Here is a 26,922-nt window from a genome sequence, read left to right on the forward strand (position 1 = left end):
CCACTCGCCGCGCCACGCACACTCACATACGCAGACACCACTCTTTGTAATCATGCGACAAACTAAGGTGTCTAGTTCCATGGAATATGTGTCCGATCCCAGTGCCCAGGGAGCAATGAAGCTCTGCGCTGGACGCGGCCAAATGTTCCTGGGAAGTCTCACAGCGACAGCTAGGGCGGGGCTCATGGGGTGATGGCGAACGTCCGAAACTAAGCGAATTGTTTTGGGTAGGCGGCGCAATATCTGGGGTTCATAGCACTGGCATGGTCTGTGAAATGTTGAACATTTTATGCTAAAACAAAATCATGCAAACATGTAGCCAGTATTGTTATTAAAAGTTGAGAGCAGAAAGTAGTGAGGGCCTCATCAGACAAGTAGGTCTCCTTGACGCTGTGAGTTGTTACTTTGTGTCCAAGAGAGATAACAACACACAATTATGATCACTGATATCCGGCTCTTGGTGGCAGATGAAGATCAACATGATATATGATAACAGTATCTAGTTGTGATCTGCGATGGATGGGGGGTAAAGCGGATGGCTTTCAAACAGAGAGGGTTCCGAGTTCGAATATGATTGAATATCTTAATGGGCACCTGACATATATAATGTGTAAGTAAAGCTCGGTTTGTCGTTGTGTTGTCCATAGAAAAAGATACGCTTTACAACATCTGTCCATAAATGGCAAGGTCTGCTACGGCTACCCTTACGTTAGTATATGAATGATGCATATTGCCTCGGACTGCCCGGAATCTAGATTAGGTCTTACAATCTTACAAACTTACTTTTTAATGGAATTTCATATTATACAGAGCTGGTAGCTAGATTGAAGAGCTGACACGAGAGTGTAAAATCCTTAACCCCAGTTTTAAATAGTTTTTTATAGGCAGTTTGTTTTTATCTAAACAATTGTGTGTATGTGTGTGTGTGTGTTTATCTAATTCAATTCTTGTTTCTGTTTCGATTAAATATTGGACAATCTTTGAAATCCTTCTCGAGCTGGAATGACTGTTTAGAAACAAAAACATCTGAAACACAATACTACATAATCCTGTTGAAAAAAAAAAGACGCATCATAGCTCTAACTAGAAGATAAACAACTCGCATGCACTCGGAAAAAAATCTGAAGTAAATTTTAATTTACACTGTACTCGAAATATTAACTTTCATCTTTACATTAGCAGATCAGACACGAGGACTTTACATTCGCATAGAAGATTTCCTTTTTATCTCTTTTAACTCATTCTATCTTCTTTCCTTGAAGAATCTATCATTCAAACGCGTGGAGCACCCCCTGCAAAGATTCCCATTACTTGGCATGAAAGGGCCAGTATCTAAATGGGTACTGGGGGCGGCTCTGTCCCTAAAATCCACTAGGGCTAGGAGACATTAAACCTAATTAATCACCCTCCTTGAGGCGAACAATACCTCCATTCACCCCCTCACATTTGCGAGCCACAATAAACATTTAGAGCCGTCACCAAATATTTGGCGCCGCCGATGATTTTTTCGAAAACTCCTGGCGTCTTCCACCTTTCTGCCTTCTTTTGTCATTTTTCGCCTCCACGAGTCTGGATCAGACTTTGCTTTCAGAATTATTTTTTTTCCGGAGTTGCAGGCAGGATGAAAGGCGTGCCTGCTATCAGGACGAGGCGGTTTATGGAGGGCCGTGAGTGTGATGAACACAGCCCGTGCGCGACAGGGCGCCAGCCTCAATGTTTCCGCGTGGGTGGACGTCTATGACAACACAGACCTGGGCTCGAAGGCCAGTTTCTGGCTCATCTCCTCGCCACAATACCAGACGCGGTATTAGCAGTTGCACTTTCGTCTTTAGGAGCTTCCTCTGTGTCAAGCTCCTACCTTTTATGGAATAGGAAGGTGCAGGGGAGAGGGAAGCATTTCAACTGAAAGAGAAGGGGAAGAGACGGACAGACGGTGTATTTATTAAAACTGTATGGATTTCATTGTCCGTGGACTGAAACTGTGCGTTAAGTTCAATGTTGACAGAAGCTTCTCAGCCAGTTGCCACTTCGCACGCTCTTCCACTGACTTTTGGCTTACAAAGTTTAGTGTTTCAGACTTTTCCTCTTACGGCTTTTATTAGGGGCGTGGTGAGGGGGCGTCCAAGTACTCGAAAACAGGGCAATAGAAAATTCATAATAACATATTTATTAACGCTATTTAAAATATTTTGGTAAAAACTATAATCAAATTATCGCTTGTCGTTGTTTTTACATTTATTGATGTCGATGTTTGTTATAAATACAAAAATACAAATGAATTGTTTATGTTTCACCTATCATGAATATATAAACAAATATTCTTACAGTGCCTAAGGCCGTCGTTGGGTTGTAGCTCCATTTGGTGTAATTAACTTTTGCAGGTGTATAACTAGCTTGATACACAACTCTTGAATAAAGAAATTAAACTATAACTTCTTTTAACAGATACATACAACTTTCAATTTCAATGAAGATGAAGAAACAAACATAAGATGTCGAATGATTTGAAAATATATTTCAGCTCACTTTAAAAACTATAATCAAAAGCAAATATGTTACATTTTAAGACATGGGGAGGGGTGCGCTGAAAAGTGAGTATAAGTTGCTAAGAAATAGAATCGGATCAGAACGATTTTTTTTTTTTTTAGATAACATAAATAATATTTGCGTATGGAGCTAAAGAGCCTCAGTTTAACACCCAAAGAGCCGCATCAGACTCACGAGTCGCACGTTGCCGACCCCTGGTCTATCCAATGCAACGTTACATCAGAATTTCTCAGCCAATACAAACAAGGGCACACACTCCATAACACTCCTAGAGTATACTCATATAGTAGAGATCTTTTTTACAAAATTTCGCTAAAATTCCATGAAATATTTTCTTTTTGTTTCATTGGCTGTGCGAGTATGTCCATTAGTATCAATCGAAACAAATTAAAAAGTTAACTCTAAAAACATTTGTTTAAAACGTTTCAGTCGGCATGGCTAGTTTTATTTTCAAGATGATCATGGAAGCAATTTGTTTTTCTGGTGTATCCGGTGTACAGAATACAGAAGTGTTGAAAAGCAAAGTATTTGAATAAAACATGTTTAGAGTTGAGTAACCCATGCAAGACTAGTAGATCCAATCAAAGTCAAGACTAGTAGATCCAATCAAAGTCAAGACTAGTAGATCCAATCAAAGTCAAGACTAGTAGATCCAATCAAAGTCAAGACTAGTAAATCAAATAAAAGTCAAGACTAGTAGATCCAATCAAAGTCAAGACTAGTAGATCAAATAAAAGTCAAGACTAGTAGATCCAATCAAAGTCAAGACTAGTAGATCCAATCAAAGTCAAGACTAGTAGATCAAATAAAAGTTAAGACTAGTAGATCCAATCAAAGTCAAGACTAGTAGATCCAATCAAAGTCAAGAATAGTAGATCAAATAAAAGTTAAGACTAGTAGATCCAATCAAAGTCAAGACTAGTAGATCCAATCAAAGTCAAGAATAGTTTCTCTTTAGAACCTTGCGGAAAAGCTCCTCTGCTTCTGTAGTTCTAGTTCTAGTTCTAGCCGTACTCAATACTACACGAGTGAATGACGTCATGCTATATGAAACTACTGTCAAACAAGGTTTTACGGCTCAGCACTTGGGCTTGCCAAATTTGTATTTTTTTTTAAGTCACCTTTCTGTTTAGTTAATTGCATATAATTGTGTCTATGTGATTGTTTTTTTCCCAATCTCTCCCTCTCTCTCTCTTTTCCTTTCTCTCTCTCCCTCTCTCTCTCTTTTCCTTTCTCTCTTTCTCTCTCTCTCTTTTCCTCTCTCTTTCTCTCTCTCTCTCTTTCTCTCTCTTTCTTTATTTCTTTGTCTTTCTCCCTCTCTCTCTCCTTCTCTTTTTCTCTCTCTTTTTCTTTCTCTCACTCTTTTCTTTCTCTTTCTCACTTTACTTTAGGCCAACGTACGGAATATATTCTCTTTCTCTGATTTTTTCAATATACAACACACACACACACAAACATTTCCTCGCTCCCCCCATCACATGGCGCCCCTATCAAAGTTTCCCTCTGATCATTCGGCTGCCATGTGCTACAACACAATGCGTTTTGTCCGGCAGGTCACCCTAACACTGACATACGTCAATAATCCAATAATACCAACAAAAAAAACTTGAGTTGGCCAGGCTTTTTTTTTTTATCAGACGGAAAGCTGTAAATATTTGTGAGCGATAAATTACTCGCGCCCCAGCGAGTCCAACAGAAACACCAATGGACTATAAATCGCCTGGCGGAGTGATTCGATGCCATTAAAAATCTGTGTAGTGTTGACATTGATGTTGGAATACACTAGAACTCCTTGAACCGTGAAGAGGGGAGAGAATCGATACGTGTACTGAATATACATATTTGCCTTACGACACAAAGTCATTCTGGTTGATGAAAAAAAAAAACCTTTATATGATATAGACATAAATAATTGTTAATTTTTTTTGTTATTGTAAGCTATAAGTGTAGCCCATCTTTACCTGAAGGCAACACAATCTATAGCTTAGGGCCCCTACTTTCTTGGGCCCACCACCCTAAAATGGTTCCAGGGATATTTTCAATCACTTTCAGCAAAGAGCAAAATAAAAATTGCCCTATATAAGTAACAAAGGTCCTCATATCTCAAATAGTTAAGGTCCTTGTTAAGTTAAAATCCACTCCCACTCGATGAGATTGATTAACATCCACCAGCCACATGACTGTATCTAGATAATGAATACTTTTTCAAAGTAATATATTATCTACATAACATAGTTAGGTTTAACCAAAAAAAAAATAATAATACGCCTTTAAAAAAAATAATATTAGTAAGTCCTTCTATTTTTCAATATCGTTTAAATTAGTTTCCTTATTATTTTATTTCCATTTTTAACTAAAGTTACTTGAATTTCTCTAGTAGAAAAGAAAAACGCTGATATTAAATTACAATGGTTTCGAATTGTTAAATATATAGTAGATCAACAATAGAATAGATCTGTAAAATACTTTATTTATATTAAAATTTGTTTCCAACAGATCATACTTTTACAAAGCTGTCTGGTAACACCCAATCCACGATTAAGCTGAAATTTTGCACAATTATGTATTTTACCTGACAACACAAGAATCAATTTAAAAAACAACAACAATTAAATAATTAACTATTGGTGATTAATTATCTTGTTTGGTGTCTTGAACAAGGGAAAGAAATCGTACTTGATAGATGTGGTGGTATAAGTTAAATTAGTCCCTTTAAGACTATCTCCCTTCCTTTTCCCCCTAGCCATCGACTACATAATGAGGAGAGCAATGAATCAGACTGCCTTTGGTATTCCATGGCGTGAACAAAACCGAATGACGGACTTGGACTTTGCCGATGACGTTGCACTACTCGGGGCTACAAACAAATGTATACAAGAAATGACGGAGAGCCTAGATAGAGAGGCACCCAAAATTGGTCTCCACATAAACTTGGGGAGTCAAAGCTTGAAGAGTTGGACAAGTTCTCTTACCTTGGCAGCATCATAACAAATGATTGGGATGCCTACCATGATGTAGCGTTCCAAATAGGAAAGGCAGGGCACATTTTTCAAAGGCTGCAACCTATTTGGACAAGCCAAGCCATTGGACTCCAGACAAAAATACACCTTCTCAACACTATCTTGAATGGCGGGGTTATAACACTAATATGCATGTGCGACATGGAAGTCATCTGTCAAAATTGAGAAAGACTAAATGCGGCTCAACAAAAAATGGCTGAGACGGATTTTGAGAGTCTGTTACTCAGATCGGGTCTCAAACAAGGAAATCTTATGACGAACTGGGAGTCAAACACTTAGTGAGGTTGTGACAGAGCGTCGCATGAGGTTTGCGGGACATGTTCTCCGACAGAATGAACTACGCATACCAAGAGTTGCGATAACATGCAGGCCAATACGAGGAAAGCGCAAACAGGGACGTCTTCGTATAACTTGGCGCCACACCTTCATGGAGGAGCTCAGAACAGTGGACACCAGGTGGGAGGAGGCTTCAGACATTGCCAGTGACAGATCTTTATGGAGACAGTTTGCCGCCCGATGCGCCCCGCGGCGCGGGAAGACCTAAGTCTAAGTAAGTCTAAGTCTTTAAGAAATCACCAAGTTACCCCCTCCTTCCTCTCCTTTTCACAACTATTGATAAGATCATAGCGCATTGAGAAAGCTCAAAACTAACCAAAACAATTGATTTATATGTCTAGATCGGGTCAATCATGTATGTAATTACATGACTGATACAAACTAATTGATACAATTACACATTTGCTTAGCCAGGAATATTTTTTTCTTTAAGGGGGGATTGGGGAGGAGTAAAAAAAAATTTAATCAAACACTCCTTAGCTATTAAGAGCAAAACTATCGCTCTTACGAAAAGTTATCAGCTTCATTTAGAAGGGATTGCCTTTTTTCTTTAACAAAAAAAAAAAAAAAAAACTTGTTTCCGCTCAGCTGTCGGCTGTATTGCAGTCCATTTGATTGTACTCTTTCGTGTGAGCTGAAACTTTACTTCTATTGGTCTACTTAGTAACGAATTATAATAATTTATGCACAGAAAATTGACTAAGTGTTGAGCGCTCTGTTTAACTGTTGCATTTGCCATAATGACTAGAGACAACTAGAGACAATTCAACATATAACAAATAACATTACAGGGTACTTCACTTTTACAATTACTTAATGCCAATTCAGTAGAGGCGGATGTGATTTGAGGTATTTAAAAGATTCAGTCTTATTTATCTACGTTTCTCATTATAGTGCTTTAGGCCGCATTTAGGCGTCATACTACAGAAGGAAGGCATTAGAGGTCACTAGCAACTATATAATATAATTATTTTATTATTCACATGAGTGCAATATTAATGCTACATTAATTCTCCGACAGCTTTGCACAGACACAAAATATTACATTAACATTCTTCTTAATTACACCATTCACAGACATCGTTCACTGGCGGTAATTAGTCAAAAACTAAGGCGACCGGAAGATTGCGAGTAGAGACCGCGACAGCACTAAAGTCTCTAGGGACGGACAATGTGAGGAGACAGACTGGCACAGGGGAAGCTGGCCAGCATGCAGGCAAACAAAAAGTGGGGGAAGATGGTCGTTTGATTGAGACAGGTCTGACTTTTAATGTCCTTGACACGTTTACACATCAAAGCGTAATTAGAAATTGTGACCTTACTTTGCTGCAGACCTAGCCAGTCTGAAAGTGGCACATTCTCAGTTATACACCAGAAAAACGAGCTCTAAGGATGTTTGAGTTACATTGTTACACTGTAGAAACAGTCTGTGGTGGACGTGAGGTCTCTTCCTGGCTGAACTCTCTTTCCTTCGGAAAGAACATCTGATCCATGTCCAAACAGAAATCTTTGAGAACGCCTCTGCTATTTCAGCGACTTGTAGGAGCAGTAAAACGCTACACGAAACAATACTACAGAAACATCTTGTTGGCCTACAAACCTATTGCACATCATTACAATTGTTACGCTCTTGAGTTTCTACTTCACTATGAATGCAATAGGAGTCCCGGTGGCTGGGTAGTAAGGCGCTCGGCTTCCGAACCGAAGGGTCCGACTGGGATTTTTTATTTCGGAATAATTAGGGCGTCTGAAGGTCCACCGAACTCTAATGGGTACCTGAAAAAATGTAAAGGCGGTTGGTCGTTGTGCTGGCTATATGACACTCGTTAACCGTGGATCGTAGAAACAGATGCCCTTTACATTATCTGCCCCACAGATTGCAATGTCTGAAAGAGAAACTTTACTTTTTTTTTAAATGAATAATGCCGTTGTTTATTAGCGAGATAATGCACAACTGACAAATCTCTATTCACATCTTCTCACATTGCGCTTTCCGTGTAACAAAAGGCATCTATAACATCATTTAGATCAGCGGTTCTCAACCTTAATGGCTCGGTGATCCCTTTCTACAATTCTCCATTATGCAGCGACCCCAGCCGTAAAATTATTTTCGTTCATAAGCATAAGAAATCCTAATCCTAATGTAAATATCTGATATGTACTGCAAACGTTGTATGTTTTATCACGGCACATAGTTCATTCTATTCTTATCATTAATATTACTCTTTAGAATGAAATGAGAACTATATCGAATGGTATCTTTGACATGCATTTACTTCTCTTTTTCTTATTCACCATAGTCATGTTGCAAACCTATAGGACACTTTAAATAGCATGGCGGAACATTTCGACAGTCTGATTTTCTTTCTGATTCACCAGGTCAGGAGTCCTCGTCATCTTCTGCATCAAGTCTTGGTCTATATTTAGACTTCGTAATTAACAGACTGGAAAACTTGTGTCGCAAAAATATTTTATTGGAAGTTGATTTTGAAAAGGCTCAACTCAGACAATTGGTATATGACTGCAAACATTTGAACTCAGACAATTGGTATATGACTGCAAACACTTGAACTCAGACAATTGGTATATGACTGCAAACACTTGAACTCAGACAATTGGTATATGACTGCAAACACTTGAACTCAGACGGTATATGACTGCAAACATTTGAACTCAGACAATTGGTATATGACTGCAAACACTTGAATCAAATTTTGGTAGCTGATATTGAAGAGAAATCTTTTTGCTGCATCGCTATTGAGAATAAAATGCTGTTTGTTTGTTTCTTTTTTGTGTGTCTTTTTTTTTTCTCGTAACATCTTCAATTTCTGGTAAACGTGATGTCAAGTAGATTTGGAATGTATGATATTTTGTCCGAAAGCATTCGCATATGTTTTTTCACATAAATCATAATTTTATCTGTTTGTCAGGTTCAATGTCATTTTCCTCATAGAGAGCAGATACGATTGGCATCATGTTTCGTCCAATTTTGTTTTTTGCCGATTTGAAGTTTCCGATTTTTCAAACAAATTGAGGCTTGTTGCATTTGTTCCTTGCGGTGACGCTTTTTATTGCTTCTTGTAATTCTTTTGGCAGTGTCTTCATCACTAATATTTGTCGATGAGTTCCCATGACTTTTGGTGACTCATTCTTTACCAAACGTTGAAATCCAGACAAACATACTACCAAACTTGGAGCATCATCTGTGCAGGCACCACTAATTTTGTCCCAAGTGATTAAAAAAATTTCCAAAAAATGAACCAACTTTCTCTGAGACATCACGTGCTGCTGTAGCCGTTTCAAGAGTTTTGGGCAAAGAGACATTCGTTTTTAAAATGACCAACATTTATAGACCTGACCTTACATCTACAATTCTGGGTATCCTTGTCAGTGTCATTTTTTGTCTCATAGATTTGGCTTATAGAACTTTTTCACAAATGACACGTTGTTTTTTTTTAATGGAATTTGTCAATTATTGAATTCAAACCAGACTGTAAAAAATTGACATTACATTTTGTTTTCTTAACATTCTTTTGATGTGAATTGTTTGGTTCATAATGAAATGTTACCGTCAATAACATGGACTACTCAAAGATTATGCATTATTAATTATAAACGAAATAGCTTTTCAGTTACGCCAGGGCGTCACCATAGGATTCCAAAATCGAGTCACGTTTCGTTATGAATTAATTTACATTCATTGAAATTATTACAAATATTTATGCTGCGACAATGAAAATGTTTGAAAACATTCTGATTGATTTGTCTGCATTATTTATCCTCGAATGACAATAATAAAATTGAAACTTTCAATTGAAAAACTTTTCACAACGTCAATTTTTACACGTAAGAATAGACAAAATATCATATTTTTGATGGCCTTATGCGACCTCTAGCAAATCATCATTGGACCCCCAACGGGGTCGCGATCCACAGGTTGAGAACCTCTAATCTAGATCAAATGATCAATGCTATCTAGTGTTTTTGACTCCACTGACATTAAAGCTAAGTCTTTCTTGCGTCATTGTGCTCCTGAGATAGTTTTTGATTAACTTGAGTTTTGAGAAGATCTCTCGCATGATCTAATGAAAATGACCTGAGCAGTATTCCGGTGGAGGTTGCAATGTTTGAGCACACATCATACCATGTAAAGCCAGGTTCCTAAATATGTCAATTGGTGATTGTGGTACTGGTTGGTTGATGAAATGTGTTCGTGCATCAATGTCATCACTGAACAAGCGATTTGCCTGTATTTCATCATACAAACAGGAAACAATTTTCGGACACTCATTTGCCCCAAACCCTCACGTAGGGACCCGGTGGGGGAGACTTTCGAAATTGGACCCCTTTCCACATTCCTATTTTAATAAAAAAATAAAAAAAAAGCTGACTTGTTTTGTGAAGATAAAATTGCTAACAAGCTTATTTAAATACTTATTTTAAAACATTGTATTGGCTTTGTATAGCGCTACTTTCGTGTTATAGTCAGTTATACTACATTACACTATGTCTAGTGTGCTCTGGTACTATCTCTTGTTGTGTTTGTTATTCTATGTTACACTATGTCTAGTGTGCTCTGGTACTATCTCTTGTTATAGTCAGTTATACTACATTACACTATGTCTAGTGTGCTCTGGTACTATCTCTTGTTGTGTTGGTTATTCTATGTTACACTATGTCTAACGTGCTCTGGTACTATCTCATGCTGTGTTTGTTATTCTATGTTACACAATGTCTAGCGTGCTCTGGTACTATCTCTTGTTGTGTTTGTTATTCTATGTTACACTATGTCTAACGTGCTCTGATACTATCTCTTGTTGTGTTGGTTATTCCATGTTACACTATGTCTAGCGTGCTCTGGTACTATCTCTTGTTGTGTTTGTTATTCTATGTTACACAATGTCTAGCGTGCTCTGGTACTATCTCTTGTTGTGTTTGTTATTCTATGTTACACAATGTCTAACGTGCTCTGGTACTATCTCTTGTTGTGTTTGTTATTCTATGTTACACTATGTCTAGCGTGCTCTGGTACTATCTCTTGTTGTGTTTGTTATTCTATGTTACACAATGTCTAACGTGCTCTGGTACTATCTCATGCTGTGTTTGACATGTTTCGGATGTTGCTTCAAAATTGAAGATTATAAATTATAACATCCTAGCCAAAACCTCCCACAAGACGACGGGGGATGGCGGCTGGTAGGGTTCGATCCCGGGACCATCGAGCTGACAGTTCAGAGCGCATACCTCACGACCAAGCAAGCTTACAATCTCTTTTGTGAACAAGTTTTGGAAATAGGGGCAATAACCGAGAGTGGATGTCTGCTAATACAATTGAGCTTGAGTCAAATACCAATAGGGATTCGAACTCAAGCCCACAAATGTTTTAGGTGGCTCAGGCACTAATCCCAAATTGATAACTTAAATAAGATCGTAGAATACTGACTTGGTTTTTTAAATCTAAATAAAAAAAGATCTACTGACCAAATGATGTTTGTGAATGTGAAGCCTGTTGAGCTGTGACTAACTGACCACACATACTATAGATACTCTGTAATGTCAGGCAAGGCTTGCATCAGCTACCCTGTTAAACAAATAACCCCTTTTGAATTTCTTTCTACGTTGAGTTAGTGGTGCGAGGCGGTGTAGGAACACAACTTACGCCTGATTATACTTTGTACATTATTGGAAGGAGGAAAAAAAAAAAGTCAAACATACAGACCGACTTATTTGTTTACGATCTAAATTGTAACATTATGAAGTGTTTGATTTTTTTATTATTTTTTTTTTTTTTGCATTGGTTATAATCTGAGACTATTTCCGTTGGTTGATTCTGTCAAGAGAACCTCCTTAAGACAAGTACAAGGTATAGGTCTCAATGAAAGTAGTCTACCTGACTCTAATCTCTAAGCACCTACTGAATAGAGCGACGTCAACTTTGTATGCTACATTAACCCAGTACTTGAAAAGCCGATGAACTGATTGGATAGGCCGTGTAAAGAGCTAGCTGAAAGATAAGTCCATTGTGCCGTGTCAAGATAGATTTGTATTTACTCAGTACCTCGGGGACTTCTCGGCAGGGCGCCTGCCTTTTGAAAACAACGTTAACAAACCCTGGCATAGACTTCCAAGCGTAGGCTATATCCATGTACAAGTCAACCTTGAGACAACGACAAGTCCTAACCACCAATAGATCCAGCGAACTATGTAGATTCAACCGACAATGATAAGGGCCAGAGGTATACATTCTTGTATCAAAATCCCATAATGAATAACAGAAAAATAAAAAGGAAGTATCCCGCAGGGTCCGCAGGTGCTGCATGGGTCCACTGCGGTCCTCGGCCCTTCAACGTCTCTGCAATCATTTGCCAGCCTTTATGTTTAACGAGAATCAGATTTCAAACGTGAAAGGATTACACCAGTGAACTATTATAAGTGTATCCCGTGCAGAAGTATCCAGGAGCGGCTCCTACATAGATCATGCATGTTTAAAAAGCTAGTCGACATCGCGCTATTTTCTATTTGATCTGATGGTGTCTCCATAAAAAAAGTTTCATGAACGTTTATTAAGATGCGTGTGAAGTAACATGTGGACTATTACCAATAGTTCTAAATACACGACGGGTCTGTCTGGGGGGGGGGGGGGGGACACTTTGCTCTGTCAGTGGAGCAAGAAGAAACGTGTTTATTTTAAAGTGTTCAAGATTTGTTTTTCTTTGGACACTTTTCTACAGCTATGTAGATTGAACCTTTTTTTTTTTAATGCAGTAGGTTTAAAATTTGTTCTAAAAAAAATAGCCCAATAATTATATGTTCAATTGACTGAACACATTGATCTTCATTTTCAATGTACATTATGCTTGAGTGTAATTAAAGCATGTTCTAGATTTTTGAATGGCAAAAAACAAACAAAAAAAAAAAAAAAAAAACAACAACAAAAAACAGCAAAACTGTTAGGATGTGGGAGTCAGTGGGCATAAAAGTGTGTCTTAATAGTTACAATCATAAATGACAATGTTGAAAATGTTCTAAGTACTGGAAACATCTATTTTAACGAAGTAGACTTAAAAAAATAACTTTGGTGTCTAACTCTTATTCAGAAAAACTTTATCTATCATATCAGATAGTCAGAAAATGGATGAAATTTATACAGATCTGGAATAAAATTTAGTGTAAGGAAGTTTTACAATCAATGCAGGTCGATCCAAGTGGCTCGTGGAGTAAATTTCTTCTCCAAAAGGTACAATGTCTAGGTTACTCTAGATATAGATTCGCGACGGCACTCCGCTCATAAAAACTCGAAGCTGTTGTTCCATTAGTATAGTTCCATGTAAGCACTTTTATTTATTTAGTACTTGTTTAGGTATGAGAGTGTGAGTGTGTATATTTGTCTAAAATATATGTGTATGTGTGTGTTTACTAAAGAGCATCACTTTAATTTGAGTATTTAGAAGAATATTAAAATAAACTATAAATTAAATTAGACCTTGCAAGATTTCGGGGAAGATGAGGTAGAGGCGACACCTACGATATAGGTCACGGAGGTTACTGTAGAGGTCATCTGTGTCTATGTTCAAAGTTCACTAGAGTATAATGTGGACAGCACAACGATCAACCGCATTTAGTTTCGAAATGCATGTCAGGTACCCTTTTAAGTTGGGTGGACTCATCGGCGTCCTAAACATCCTTAAGTTAAAAAACTCTCTATTTTCACCGAGATTCGAACTCGAGAACCCTCGGTAAGGAAGCTAAGCGCTTTACCACTCGACCACCAATAGTATATAATAGTCTAAGATATTACACAATGTTATGACAAAATCTTTGAAAAAAATGTCAAAAGTTTGTCAATACTGGAACACGAACACTGTAAGAACCATGAGAGAGAGAGAGAGAGAAAGAGAGAGAGAGAGAGAGAAAGAGAGAGAGAGAGAACAGGGAACAGTTTTAAAGGATGGATTACATTGATCTATACCAAAAGTAATTGATTTTTTGATGATTGCCTCATTCAATACTTCTCTATTAAATAGCAAAATCCATGTGGGTGTGTTTGTAGGCCATGTCCCGCTATGTCCTTACTAGTAATATTTTGCACCATCTATCTAGACTTACAAGAGTGCCAACCACGCAAACGAGCCGTCAGTGTCCTCCAGTCAGGCAGTCAAGAGATCAACTCAGCACGACATCCCATCCAGCGCGTTTGTCACCCGAGACATCATAATTGTGACTGGAATGTGAGAAAAAGACGCTCCTGCAAATCTCAGCAAACATCAAAGGCAGGGGAGACTATCCAATATTTATTTTGAAAATAAGAACTATATATTTTTAATTCTATGGCGTTAAAGTCTTCCCCCCACCTTTTTTTTCTTAATCGTATTCCCTTTACCCAAACATACAAACACATAACCTGCACACACACACACACACACGCATTAAAAATATGAAAAGCAATTTTTTTTTAGTCCAAACAAGCGTAAAAAAAAAAATCTGGCCCAAGAAGAGATCCAAGAAATGGCGTGAAAAGAATGAAGTCGCTCCGCGTCTTGAAAACATTCGCTTGAATGGAAGTAAGGTGTCATGTCAAAACACTCTAATCCTTTATTTATGTAGGCTTGTAGTGTACTTAGTTCAAATTAACGCGACCCTTTGAAATCCAACGACATCTAACATGAGTTGAGTTGCAAACTAGTTGGGATCTAGGGGTCATGGTAATAGATCTGGTTGTACATATGATGGGAGATACCAGAATCGATTCGATTCCGACCTTTATCATTCAGAGAACTTCTTTTGTTGTTGCTTTCTTTCACTCTCTCTCACTCTTTCACTCTTTTTTCTCTCTCTCTCTCTCTCTTTCTCTCTTTCTTTTTCTTTCTCTTAATTTCTCTCTCTCACAGACACTCTTTCTCTCTCTCTCTCACACACACACTTTCTCTCTTTCTCTCTCTTTCTCTCTCTTTCTCTCTCTTTCTCTCTCTTTCTCTCTCTTTCTCTTTCTCACTCTCTCTCTCTCTCTCTTTCTTTTTCTCTCTCTCTCAAGTTTAAAATAAATCATAAATCAACGTTTTTTCACTAACTATTTACTATTCTGTCCCGCATCTTGTTTCAAATAGAATCTCTTGTATGAAACTGAACACAGTGATTTTAACTGAGAATGCCTTCGATTCCGAAGATGAAAGATGAGTGCAGTGTTTCCCATGACTGCCCAGTTCCGTCCTGCATTACAGCTATATCCTATACTCTTAAGCGAGCAATTCTTGTATATATATTTATATATATATAAATTTTATTTCGAAAACGGCTCTAACGATTTTCTTTAAAATTGCAAGGTACATTTCCGAATGTAAGGTATTATTGATTCAAGAGCAAAATAAATTAATGTTCAGGGAAATTAGTGGGCAACGTCTACGAAGTCTAGGTGGAACTTTTAAAATATTTGTACGTAAATCTAATATAGGTAACATCTAGATCTAGAATTGTGTCTTTCTTTTTGAAATATTTTTTAACGATTTTCTTGTTTTACGTTTCTTTTTAATGACAGACCGACGGAGGAAGAAAGGGTCATTACAATTAAATGAAAATGTATTAAAGCCTTATAATCTATAATAACCAATAATTGAATACATTTCAGCTCGAAATAAATGTCTAAAAATCAATAATCAGTTAGCCCTAAATCAATAATCAATTAGCCCTAAATCAATAATCAGTTAGCCCTAAATCAATAATCAATTAGCCCTAAATCAATAATCAGTTAGCCCTAAATCAATAATCAATTAGCCCTAAATCAATAATCAGTTAGCCCTAAATCAATAATCAATTAGCCCTAAATCAATAATCAGTTAGCCCTAAATCAATAATCAATTAGCCCTAAATCAATAATCAATTAGCCCTAAATCAATAATCAGTTAGCCCTAAATCAATAATCAATTAGCCCTAAATCAATAATCAATTAGCCCTAAATCAATAATCAGTTAGCCCTAAATCAATAATCAATTAGCCCTAAATCAATAATCAATTAGCCCCAAATCAATAATCAATTAGCCCTAAATCAATAATCAATTAGCCCTAAATCAATAATCAGTTAGCCCTCAATCAATAATCAATTAGCCCTAAATCAATAATCAGTTAGCCCTAAATCAATAATCAATTAGCCCTAAATCAATAATCAATTAGCCCTAAATCAATAATCAGTTAGCCCTAAATCAATAATCAATTAGCCCTAAATCAATAATCAATTAGCCCTAAATCAATAATCAGTTAGCCCTAAATCAATAATCAATTAGCCCTAAATCAATAGACATAATGCATAGCAAGTAAGAGGATGGAATGGAAAGCAATGACAAATCACACATTCAACGCATCGTCTTTGTTTAATATCTTCACAGTATTCTGTTCTACTCAATACCTGAACAACTCCATGGAACAGTTAACTAGTCCAAACTTTATTTAATATCTTCACAGTATTCTGTTCTACTCAATACCTGAACAACTCCATGGAACAGTTAACTAGTCCAAACTTTGTTTAATATCTTCACAGTATTCTGTTCTACTCAATACCTGAACAACTCCATGGAACAGTTAACTAGTCCAAACTTTATTTAATATCTTCACAGTATTCTGTTCTACTCAATACCTGAACAACTCCATGGAACAGTTAACTAGTCCAAACTTTGTTTAATATCTTCACAGTATTCTGTTCTACTCAATACCTGAACAACTCCATGGAACAGTTAACTAGTCCAAACTTTATTTAATATCTTCACAGTATTCTGTTCTACTCAATACCTGAACAACTCCATGGAACAGTTAACTAGTCCAAACTTTATTTAATATCTTCACAGTATTCTGTTCTACTCAATACCTGAACAACTCCATGGAACAGTTAACTAGTCCAAACTTTATTTAATATCTTCACAGTATTCTGTTCTACTCAATACCTGAACAACTCCATGGAACAGTTAACTAGTCCAAACTTTGTTTAATATCTTCACAGTATTCTGTTCTACTCAATACCTGAACAACTCCATGGAACAGTTAACTAGTCCAAACTTTATTTAATATCTTCACAGTATTCTGTTCTACTCAATACCTGAACAACTCCATGGAACAGTTAACTAGTCCAAACTTTATTTAATATCTTCACAGTATTCTGTTCTACTCAATACCTGAACAACTCCATGGAACAGTTAACTAGTCCAAACTTTATTTAATATCTTCACAGTATTCTGTTCTACTCAATACCTGAACAACTCCAAGGAACAGTTAACTAGTCCAAACTTTATTTAATATCTTCACAGTATTCTGTTCTACTCAATACCTGAACAACTCCGTGGAACAGTTAACTAGTCCAAACTTTGTTTAATATCTTCACAGTATTCTGTTCTACTCAATACCTGAACAACTCCATGGAACAGTTAACTAGTCCAAACTTTGTTTAATATCTTCACAGTATTCTGTTCTACTCAATACCTGAACAACTCCATGGAACAGTTAACTAGTCCAAACTTTGTTTAATATCTTCACAGTATTCTGTTCTACTCAATACCTGAACAACTCCATGGAACAGTTAACTAGTCCAAACTTTATTTAATATCTTCACAGTATTCTGTTCTACTCAATACCTGAACAACTCCATGGAACAGTTAACTAGTCCAAACTTTGTTTAATATCTTCACAGTATTCTGTTCTACTCAATACCTGAACAACTCCATGGAACAGTTAACTAGTCCAAACTTTGTTTAATATCTTCACAGTATTCTGTTCTACTCAATACCTGAACAACTCCATGGAACAGTTAACTAGTCCAAACTTTGTTTAATATCTTCACAGTATTCTGTTCTACTCAATACCTGAACAACTCCATGGAACAGTTAACTAGTCCAAACTTTGTTTAATATCTTCACAGTATTCTGTTCTACTCAATACCTGAACAACTCCAAGGAACAGTTAACTAGTCCAAACTTTGTTTAATATCTTCACAGTATTCTGTTCTACTCAATACCTGAACAACTCCATGGAACAGTTAACTAGTCCAAACTTTATTTAATATCTTCACAGTATTCTGTTCTACTCAATACCTGAACAACTCCATGGAACAGTTAACTAGTCCAAACTTTGTTTAATATCTTCACAGTATTCTGTTCTACTCAATACCTGAACAACTCCATGGAACAGTTAACTAGTCCAAACTTTGTTTAATATCTTCACAGTATTCTGTTCTACTCAATACCTGAACAACTCCATGGAACAGTTAACTAGTCCAAACTTTGTTTAATATCTTCACAGTATTCTGTTCTACTCAATACCTGAACAACTCCGTGGAACAGTTAACTAGTCCAAACTTTATTTAATATCTTCACAGTATTCTGTTCTACTCAATACCTGAACAACTCCATGGAACAGTTAACTAGTCCAAACTTTGTTTAATATCTTCACAGTATTCTGTTCTACTCAATACCTGAACAACTCCATGGAACAGTTAACTAGTCCAAACTTTGTTTAATATCTTCACAGTATTCTGTTCTACTCAATACCTGAACAACTCCATGGAACAGTTAACTAGTCCAAACTTTATTTAATATCTTCACAGTATTCTGTTCTACTCAATACCTGAACAACTCCATGGAACAGTTAACTAGTCCAAACTTTGTTTAATATCTTCACAGTATTCTGTTCTACTCAATACCTGAACAACTCCATGGAACAGTTAACTAGTCCAAACTTTATTTAATATCTTCACAGTATTCTGTTCTACTCAATACCTGAACAACTCCATGGAACAGTTAACTAGTCCAAACTTTGTTTAATATCTTCACAGTATTCTGTTCTACTCAATACCTGAACAACTCCATGGAACAGTTAACTAGTCCAAACTTTATTTAATATCTTCACAGTATTCTGTTCTACTCAATACCTGAACAACTCCATGGAACAGTTAACTAGTCCAAACTTTATTTAATATCTTCACAGTATTCTGTTCTACTCAATACCTGAACAACTCCATGGAACAGTTAACTAGTCCAAACTTTGTTTAATATCTTCACAGTATTCTGTTCTACTCAATACCTGAACAACTCCATGGAACAGTTAACTAGTCCAAACTTTATTTAATATCTTCACAGTATTCTGTTCTACTCAATACCTGAACAACTCCATGGAACAGTTAACTAGTCCAAACTTTATTTAATATCTTCACAGTATTCTGTTCTACTCAATACCTGAACAACTCCATGGAACAGTTAACTAGTCCAAACTTTATTTAATATCTTCACAGTATTCTGTTCTACTCAATACCTGAACAACTCCATGGAACAGTTAACTAGTCCAAACTTTGTTTAATATCTTCACAGTATTCTGTTCTACTCAATACCTGAACAACTCCATGGAACAGTTAACTAGTCCAAACTTTGTTTAATATCTTCACAGTATTCTGTTCTACTCAATACCTGAACAACTCCATGGAACAGTTAACTAGTCCAAACTTTATTTAATATCTTCACAGTATTCTGTTCTACTCAATACCTGAACAACTCCATGGAACAGTTAACTAGTCCAAACTTTATTTAATATCTTCACAGTATTCTGTTCTACTCAATACCTGAACAACTCCATGGAACAGTTAACTAGTCCAAACTTTGTTTAATATCTTCACAGTATTCTGTTCTACTCAATACCTGAACAACTCCATGGAACAGTTAACTAGTCCAAACTTTGTTTAATATCTTCACAGTATTCTGTTCTACTCAATACCTGAACAACTCCATGGAACAGTTAACTAGTCCAAACTTTATTTAATATCTTCACAGTATTCTGTTCTACTCAATACCTGAACAACTCCATGGAACAGTTAACTAGTCCAAACTTTGTTTAATATCTTCACAGTATTCTGTTCTACTCAATACCTGAACAACTCCATGGAACAGTTAACTAGTCCAAACTTTGTTTAATATCTTCACAGTATTCTGTTCTACTCAATACCTGAACAACTCCATGGAACAGTTAACTAGTCCAAACTTTGTTTAATATCTTCACAGTATTCTGTTCTACTCAATACCTGAACAACTCCGTGGAACAGTTAACTAGTCCAAACTTTATTTAATATCTTCACAGTATTCTGTTCTACTCAATACCTGAACAACTCCATGGAACAGTTAACTAGTCCAAACTTTGTTTAATATCTTCACAGTATTCTGTTCTACTCAATACCTGAACAACTCCATGGAACAGTTAACTAGTCCAAACTTTGTTTAATATCTTCACAGTATTCTGTTCTACTCAATACCTGAACAACTCCGTGGAACAGTTAACTAGTCCAAACTTTATTTAATATCTTCACAGTATTCTGTTCTACTCAATACCTGAACAACTCCATGGAACAGTTAACTAGTCCAAACTTTGTTTAATATCTTCACAGTATTCTGTTCTACTCAATACCTGAACAACTCCATGGAACAGTTAACTAGTCCAAACTTTATTTAATATCTTCACAGTATTCTGTTCTACTCAATACCTGAACAACTCCATGGAACAGTTAACTAGTCCAAACTTTGTTTAATATCTTCACAGTATTCTGTTCTACTCAATACCTGAACAACTCCATGGAACAGTTAACTAGTCCAAACTTTATTTAATATCTTCACAGTATTCTGTTCTACTCAATACCTGAACAACTCCATGGAACAGTTAACTAGTCCAAACTTTGTTTAATATCTTCACAGTATTCTGTTCTACTCAATACCTGAACAACTCCATGGAACAGTTAACTAGTCCAAACTTTGTTTAATATCTTCACAGTATTCTGTTCTACTCAATACCTGAACAACTCCGTGGAACAGTTAACTAGTCCAAACTTTATTTAATATCTTCACAGTATTCTGTTCTACTCAATACCTGAACAACTCCATGGAACAGTTAACTAGTCCAAACTTTGTTTAATATCTTCACAGTATTCTGTTCTACTCAATACCTGAACAACTCCATGGAACAGTTAACTAGTCCAAACTTTGTTTAATATCTTCACAGTATTCTGTTCTACTCAATACCTGAACAACTCCGTGGAACAGTTAACTAGTCCAAACTTTATTTAATATCTTCACAGTATTCTGTTCTACTCAATACCTGAACAACTCCATGGAACAGTTAACTAGTCCAAACTTTGTTTAATATCTTCACAGTATTCTGTTCTACTCAATACCTGAACAACTCCATGGAACAGTTAACTAGTCCAAACTTTATTTAATATCTTCACAGTATTCTGTTCTACTCAATACCTGAACAACTCCATGGAACAGTTAACTAGTCCAAACTTTGTTTAATATCTTCACAGTATTCTGTTCTACTCAATACCTGAACAACTCCATGGAACAGTTAACTAGTCCAAACTTTATTTAATATCTTCACAGTATTCTGTTCTACTCAATACCTGAACAACTCCATGGAACAGTTAACTAGTCCAAACTTTATTTAATATCTTCACAGTATTCTGTTCTACTCAATACCTGAACAACTCCATGGAACAGTTAACTAGTCCAAACTTTATTTAATATCTTCACAGTATTCTGTTCTACTCAATACCTGAACAACTCCATGGAACAGTTAACTAGTCCAAACTTTGTTTAATATCTTCACAGTATTCTGTTCTACTCAATACCTGAACAACTCCATGGAACAGTTAACTAGTCCAAACTTTGTTTAATATCTTCACAGTATTCTGTTCTACTCAATACCTGAACAACTCCATGGAACAGTTAACTAGTCCAAACTTTATTTAATATCTTCACAGTATTCTGTTCTACTCAATACCTGAACAACTCCATGGAACAGTTAACTAGTCCAAACTTTATTTAATATCTTCACAGTATTCTGTTCTACTCAATACCTGAACAACTCCATGGAACAGTTAACTAGTCCAAACTTTATTTAATATCTTCACAGTATTCTGTTCTACTCAATACCTGAACAACTCCATGGAACAGTTAACTAGTCCAAACTTTGTTTAATATCTTCACAGTATTCTGTTCTACTCAATACCTGAACAACTCCATGGAACAGTTAACTAGTCCAAACTTTGTTTAATATCTTCACAGTATTCTGTTCTACTCAATACCTGAACAACTCCATGGAACAGTTAACTAGTCCAAACTTCATTTAATATCTTCACAGTATTCTGTTCTACTCAATACCTGAACAACTCCATGGAACAGTTAACTAGTCCAAACTTTGTTTAATATCTTCACAGTATTCTGTTCTACTCAATACCTGAACAACTCCATGGAACAGTTAACTAGTCCAAACTTTGTTTAATATCTTCACAGTATTCTGTTCTACTCAATACCTGAACAACTCCATGGAACAGTTAACTAGTCCAAACTTTGTTTAATATCTTCACAGTATTCTGTTCTACTCAATACCTGAACAACTCCATGGAACAGTTAACTAGTCCAAACTTTGTTTAATATCTTCACAGTATTCTGTTCTACTCAATACCTGAACAACTCCATGGAACAGTTAACTAGTCCAAACTTCATTTAATATCTTCACAGTATTCTGTTCTACTCAATACCTGAACAACTCCATGGAACAGTTAACTAGTCCAAACTTTGTTTAATATCTTCACAGTATTCTGTTCTACTCAATACCTGAACAACTCCATGGAACAGTTAACTAGTCCAAACTTTGTTTAATATCTTCACAGTATTCTGTTCTACTCAATACCTGAACAACTCCATGGAACAGTTAACTAGTCCAAACTTTGTTTAATATCTTCACAGTATTCTGTTCTACTCAATACCTGAACAACTCCATGGAACAGTTAACTAGTCCAAACTTTGTTTAATATCTTCACAGTATTCTGTTCTACTCAATACCTGAACAACTCCATGGAACAGTTAACTAGTCCAAACTTTATCTCCCTTACTTTGATATCTCCTACGCCCTCGTGCTACCAGGCAAGATGCTCCTACACTCAGTCTATATTTACAGCCTAGTTTCGCAACACATAAAGAACGATAACTTTTCACTACTTCAATTTACGACTTTCCATCTCATTTATCAGCCCCCCCCCCCTCCTCCGCACCCTGACCCCCCCCCCTCCTCCGCACCCTGACCCCCCCCCTTTCCTAAATTAACCCGCCCGCGAACAATGATCGAAACTCAGGGGCCAATAACTGGTGGATATGTCGTAAACCATGTCGTCGACATCCATTCGTAAGAATGAGATCATTACCACACAAGAATGTGAACTTTGTCCCCCTTATCCCTTTGATTTCAAGGCAGGATGCTGAACCACTCTCCCTTTTCAGGTCACCAATGGCACCGCGTGTAGCCCCGGCCACAGCCCTCGGAACGGATGACTTTACAAAGGCAAAAAGGAAGCTGATAATACAAGTCAATTAATTTATTGAGCCATTGTATCTGATGCTTGTTAAGCCAACCAAATGCGCCATTTGTATGACCATTTAGAGAGAAATGCGATGACATGTTTATAGGATGTTAAGAACTTTAACACAGAGGACTAGAAAAAAAAAATGCTAATGAAACCATGTTGAATAGTGGGGGGTGGAGGGAGATAATCCCAAGTCATTCTACATCCCACTATAGGTAGAGTTAGAGAATGCAGTACATTTTTAAGGTATATTACACCTAATTTAAAAAAAGGTTATTCTGGATTATATTTATTATCACTTTATTTGAGTATTGTACTTGATATATATATATAAAACTTACATCACTTTTATCTTATCTTATACAATATAGACATTACTTCAAAAACTCGATTGGGACATTTCACTTGGAATGGGAGATGTCTTTTGTATGTCACAGCAGCATTCATATATTGGCACTTTAGAAAGCGGTCACTTATAGACCTATATTGCATTTACATTTGTTAACAATCCGATTAAAACTTGCAATATTCTATCTGCTTATATTGTTTTCATTGTATAATTTCATTATATAATATTTAACTAAATTTAACCTAACGAAAGCCAAAAAAATGAAAACAAAACTCTAAAATGAATTGTTTCGTATTTGATTTTTCATGGTTATTTTTGTTTTCACCACCAATTCCGCTTTGCGAATGAAATGAAGATTGCTGCTGGATGACTCGCATTACTCATCTCCACAGGTCGTCCCCCACTAACTGACCTGACACTTCGGACCTGCAGCGGCGAAGAGGACAAGTGGACGGATAGGGCAATCTTTGTGGGCGTGACCTCTGCGACAGCACTTATTATCGATAATGGATTGCTCTAGTTTTTTCCGCATGGCTGCGTTAAATTAGGTGCACTAAAAGGCTTTTGTCTGCGCTGAACAGTAAAGAAATGTAGACTCGGTGTCCATACCAGGTTCTTAATGTTTTCTTGAGGGGTCCCAAACAGAGGATGCATCTGTTATTGACCTAACCAAGGTTAAATAACATTTTAGTTTTATGTCCTTATTTCATTTGTAGAAATTTCTTTTAATAAACAAAAATGCTTTGTTTGATTTTTAATAGTTTCATCTATATGGGGATTCCATGACAGTTTTTCATTTATTATAACACCTAGATATTGTGAGTTATTAGTCTTTGTTACTGGTTCATCATGAATAAGTCGTATTTATTTGTTTTAGTTTGTTACTCTTAATAACAGACATTTTTCTGGGTGGAAAGATATTATCCAATGTGATTCCCATTTCTGCAATTCATCTAATTCTCTTTGTAAACCTTCTCTATCTTGTGTTGCTTTCATTGTTCTATATTTAATGCTGTCTTTGGAAAGCCTTTCTACAAATCGTTTGGGAAACAAAGAAACATTAGGTTAGGGCCCATGAAACATCAGATTAGGGCTCATGAAACATCAGGTAGGGCTCATGAAACATCATGTAGGGCTCATGAAACACTGAAACATCAGGTAGGGCTCATGAAACATCAGGTAGGGTTCAGTTGTAGTTAAAATACAAGTGTACATTGAGAATGAGTGGGACCTTTAATCGTTTCGTCCATGGAAGCCAATAAACAGAATGATCGGATTTTGTAGAAAGATAAACAAATGTTCACGACTCAAGTACGGTCACTGCTGATTTAGGTTTTTGTAAGCATTAGTCCTTTCCTAAATCTCGTCTCAACACTAATGTATCTAGTTTTTAATAAACATATTAGTTTAACTAGGGAATAAAATACATCTTGAGTGTAATAAAGAAACAATAATCTACTCTTGAACTAAACAATCTTTCGAATCTGTTTGTTGATCATAGTAGTGTCTTTCTCATTTTTATTTTTTAAAGCGCATTTTTTAGAAGTTTTTTTTTTCATTTTTAATTGTATATATACTTGAGATTTAGTTTAAGTAATGTTTGGACTTCTAACCCACCTGGTCGCCATGTCCCAACGTTGCAAAGCTCTATCACTCTGAAACATATTAAAACACGACATTTAAAATATCCATTTGAATTAATAAATGAGTACAGTAAAGTTCAACAAAGCTTAATGTATTGGTTTCAAAAGACATTCAAAGAAGAAATGTTCTACTCCTGAAGCCAATGATAAAAATCTGTGAATCTCAATGTTTAACTTCTTAATAAAGTGTGCGAGTGCGCATGCTCAAGCGCGTGAGTGCGCGCGACTAAAGTCAAAAGCTTTCCAATTATTCCTGGCAAATGTTGAACCTTGTCCAATCTTTCTCCCCCCTTCCCCTCCCCTTTCCTCCTCTTCAAATCCTATAAATGTTCAATTGACTTAAATAACCTGGAGTGTAAAACGTCGCGTTTCATGACAACATCACAAGCCCGGGTAAAGATGGATGAAGAAGAAAAAAAAGTGTCCGCGGACATTCCAGAAGACGGAATATTTGGGGATGCTTTGAATGATCAAACACAACTTTACGTGTTGTTTTCTTAAGCTTGACCTCAACAGGGGGCACTTACGGCCGTCTTGTCTAATGGAATATCCTTTTCTGGGAATTTGCGACAGTTCCAGAACTTCTTGCTGGCCAATCAAACGACTTCCGGCCGCCGAAGGGTTTGTTGTTCCCGCGCATGAGGTCACGAGATTACCCGGAAATGAACGGCTAGAACGCTGGGACGGGCCTTGACAGAAGCGCGCTGGGACAGCGCAAATAATGGCGCACTTTAAAACCGGTGATGTTACAAGCTTAGAGTGGCTGCGGATAAATATTTATTATGAATTCTGGTGTCGATTAAGTCGCAAACAGTTGAGGATTTCTTTTTGTGCCTGACCCGCGTCGGATCAATAGGGCGGGCCATACAATGTGTTTACTCCTGGCCAATAAGGTCAATGACGAACCACTGCTCAGCATGTCCTCATTAGAAGGAATATTGCCCCCTGAGCTATTTAGTTGTCACAAAAGAAAATTGCAATTGATTCAAATGAAGAATGTTGTTCCGATCATTTATTGCAACCCCTTCTCCACCCCCCCCTTTTTAAAAAAAAAACAACTGCCTCATCTTACTGACGTCTCAATGGTCGAATCACGAAAAGCTCTGATGACATTTAAAGCACTCACTCCTTTTGATTGTGATATTTCTGCTTGGGGCACCAGCAGAGATTTAAAAAAGAAAGGAGGGGGGGGGGCATTATGGAAGTGCGCGGCTTTAAAAGTCTCTTGTAAAGCTTTTACTCTTTAAGATGATAGAATTTATGACGGATTTTAAGTTTGACTCTACCGGCAATTAAATGTCGACTTCTTTCTCACAGTGTGACATGGCATAAAGGAAGTCAATCAAAGGAAAGAATGGACCTCATTCACCAATCGTAAACAAACAACATTTAGCCACGTGATCCTATATATCTTCTATACAAATTATGTAATCCATAAAGGCTGTCACATGTTACGTATTTTTTCATTGTTTTATCAATATTATGACGTGGCTAAATGTGTTTATTTACGATTGGTGAATGAGGTCCATTATCAGAAAGAAAAACAAAACAGAAGTTATGTCACCCAACCAAAGCAAGATTTTGTTACAGGATCGAAGATGCGTGTAGAATGAAGACATTATTTAAATTGTGACAGAGTAAGTTTCTATGCGT

At 36.6% G+C, this 26,922-nt stretch overlaps 1 long non-coding RNA gene across 1 annotated transcript in view; it reads right to left on the reverse strand.

Moving 5' to 3' along the window:
* LOC129922504 (uncharacterized) overlaps positions 1-25,391 on the reverse strand; it is a 51,571-nt gene extending 26,180 nt beyond the window's left edge. The window contains exon 1 of the long non-coding RNA XR_008774509.1: positions 25,244-25,391. This is a non-coding gene — a long non-coding RNA (uncharacterized LOC129922504). The remainder of the gene's footprint in view (positions 1-25,243) is intronic.
* Positions 25,392-26,922: the final 1,531 nt, after the last annotated feature.

The sequence above is a fragment of the Biomphalaria glabrata genome, chromosome 1, assembly GCF_947242115.1.
Source record: "Biomphalaria glabrata chromosome 1, xgBioGlab47.1, whole genome shotgun sequence".
Lineage (NCBI taxonomy): Eukaryota > Metazoa > Mollusca > Gastropoda > Planorbidae > Biomphalaria > Biomphalaria glabrata.